The sequence below is a fragment of the Rhipicephalus sanguineus genome, chromosome 4 (assembly GCF_013339695.2).
Source record: "Rhipicephalus sanguineus isolate Rsan-2018 chromosome 4, BIME_Rsan_1.4, whole genome shotgun sequence".
NCBI lineage: Eukaryota > Metazoa > Arthropoda > Arachnida > Ixodida > Ixodidae > Rhipicephalus > Rhipicephalus sanguineus.
The window spans coordinates 89,297,184-89,300,488 of NC_051179.1; positions in this window are offsets into that span (position 1 = coordinate 89,297,184).

Sequence of the window (3,305 nt, forward strand, 5' to 3'; positions counted from 1 at the left end):
CGCGCTCAATACGTTACAGATGGCTATGGTAGGTTTTACAAAGCGGACGGTCGCCAATGGAACTACGGACAAAGCCCAGCGCAAAAGCTGCTTCGCATTTAAAACAGTTCTTCATGAGATGAGATTCGAACATGCGTACCCTCGATCTGAAGGTGGGCGTCCTAACCACTCAGCTATCCAGGCACGCTATCAGAGCATAGCGTAGCTTTGAATAGTATAGTGTAGCAACGGGATGGGAAAGGGAAGTGAACGTGAGCAGGAGGAGGTAAAGTAGGAGGGGAGAGAGTGAAGCGTAGCACAGAAATAATGAGAAAGAGAGAGGGAGAGAAAGAAACACAGAAAGAGAGAAGATTCACGAAATAGAGAGATAGAAATAGAGAGAGAGAGAAAATAAGATAGAAAGACAGATGAAGCTAGCGTCGCGTCGTCTAGCGACCAGATACCGCAGCATCTGGTGTAGGCGCGCATGCGCAGTAGATAAGCCATGCCCACTGACAGAGACATCGTGCGCAACTTCCGCTCTACAGTGCATAGCCTGGCTGCGCCGCATTGTGCCGAGACAGTCATGGGGTGTCCTAATAAAGTTCGTTCTCCCGAGGAGGAAGCCGCGCATCTCGAAGCTAGACGTGTCGGTCGACGGGGAGTAGGAGCGGCGAAGGGTGTGTGCTTCGCTGTGTCATGGTATTGCTCGACTTAGTGCAAGCTTCCCGCATTATTTTAACGAATGGTTCGCCCTCTAGATTGCTTGGCTTATGTAAACCTTATTTGGCGTTATTATCATTACAGTTGCTATGACGCAGTTATCTTTTTTGTTCATGTACCGTCATTCAGCCTCATCGATCGTTAGCTGTGTGTAGTAAGGTGAAGTAAAATCTGAGCGCTAAGAGCGGCTACCGCAGTAAGTGGGTGGTAACAGCACAAGTCTGTGAAAAGCAATCAGTCGGACTACCGAAAGCTGCCCAGCTACACTTGTGCATGGCCGTTACCGAAGCGACTGTAGTGTGACGTAAGTGCGAGGATTGGCCGACCTCCGCATTTAGGTAAATTGCATTGAGGATAAGTACACGTTGTACCATATGCAAGTTTTGACCACGACCTACTGAACTTCTGAACTGCACAGATAGCCAGGCTTCTATGGGTTCGCGTGCGCCAGCCTCTCGCGGTTGGTGTCACTTCTATATGCTGTTAGTCTGCTACTCTGCGGCCGTTTGGACGGCGTTGCAGTGAGAATGCCCGTATTCTATGATGAACTGCCAGCATATATGTGACCGTTGTTACGAACTTAGACTGAGGATCAAGTAAACTATACATTCGGTGTGGTTACGCATTTATTGCGCAGTGTTTGAGTCACGCGAAGCCGTAGACTTGCGTGGTGTAGGACCGCGTTCAGATGCCGTGTCTTTAGGCGTCCATTCAGATGCAAAGAAGTTGTAAATCACTTCTCATACTTTTATTTTGAAGGTAGTTTCTATTTATGCATAATAATTACCCGACATAAGCGCTATGCACTGGCCAAAATAACACGAGCGCTGAAGCTGACGACAGCAAATAGGCACTGACCAGCGCCACGCCGTTCATACGTTCTGTCCCTAGCAGCAGAATGGATTAACTAGAAGAGGCATGCTGGAGTGGGGACATCCGTGCAGTTCAGCAGTTCCATTAGGCTGTGGTTTTGACAAGACACACGACGTCCGCTGGTATAAGAAACAGCGGGCCAAGACTATATGCTTGTATACAATACAGCCTCCGGCATCAGGCCAGTATGGATTACATCGTCGTTGGGATAGCTACGCTTTTACCTTTATGAGTGCTGAGAACGACAAACTCGGGAGAATTGGGAGACAACGAATGATTTATTTCAAGACGTTATTAACGTGCAAATATGATCGTGGCCTCAGTTGTAGAATAAAAATGAACATCGCAATTAAATGAATAAATGCTATCCTTGACTTTTGCTGGGGTGAACACGAACATCAAAATATTATGCCAAAATGCCGCTCAGGACGAGAAGTGGCAGCAAATGTACACGCTCTTGAAGAAGAGCATCACACCACTGCGCATAGAATGCCTTTTGACACATATTAGTCTTTACGCTTGTAATGGAAGACATAAAAGGAGTGTATATGGAATGAGGCAGCCGGAATGAGGCAGCCACTGAAGGATAAGTGGAGAATGCCCTCTATCGTACAAATACGTGTTTAACCCTTTGACACGCTATGTAAAAGACTGTGTACACCGCTTGTTTTTGCCATTTGTAATGACTAGGGCTAAGAAAGAGCAAAATACACGGAGCTTTGGGTGAAATGAACCTCCTGCATAGTAAATTTGTCTTCATTTAAGTTCATTTTGCAGTGTAATTTTGTATATGATCAGTTTACTAAAGGCACTGCTCTGTTCGACGAGTCATTCGACGAGCCCCTTCCCGCGAGCCACGTCAAAAGTATAACTTTCTTTGCTCCAAATGAACATACCCGAAAACCAGTTTCCATTATCTTTCTGGCGTCGGATTTCATTCTATTAATGCAAAAACGAAGTATGAATGACTTCAAAATAACTAGATATTTAATTCCAATTGAATTAGAATTAATTACGTCAACGCACATAAATTAACGCATTATGACATTAGCTTTGTTGCAATAGCATATCGAGTGCCTTGTATCGGTTTGGCGCATTTACAGATAGTTCTTCATAGGTGGCGTCTGAAAGGGTTAAGTTCAAACAAGACAAAATTTCAGGGGATGATGGAGTAGTGAAATATCGTGGAACAGGAAATGTCACTAGAGCAAAAGTTTCAATTAATGGAGTTGTCTTCGTCATGGCAGCTGCTGTCATATATATATATATAATATATATATTATGAGACGACGCCCAGTTCGGTAATCGAAAGGTTATATTTCAATGTCCCAAAAGCGCGCAGCCCGCGTGACAAACGAAGATGATGATTACAATGGTTTCTGTACAGATGAAGATGAACTATATAGTCAGGCGCTCACACTATTTTCCCCCTTCGCGAAAGCGGGCAGCAGGTTTAAGGGTAGGAACGCCGAATATATGGTTTCAGGCGAGAGACATGAGCGATCTCGGTGCTGCGCGACGACCGATCAGTAGCCGCGCTGGCTGGAGCGACGCGATAGTTCACGGCAGATGTCCTTTCCAGCACGGTGTATGGACCGAGATATCTATGAAGAAATTTTTCACAGAGCCCAGGGGTACGAACAGGTGTCCACAGGAGGACTTCGTCGCCTGGACGGAACGAAACAACACGACGTTTCGCGTCAAAACGGACTTTCCTCTTGTCCTGAATG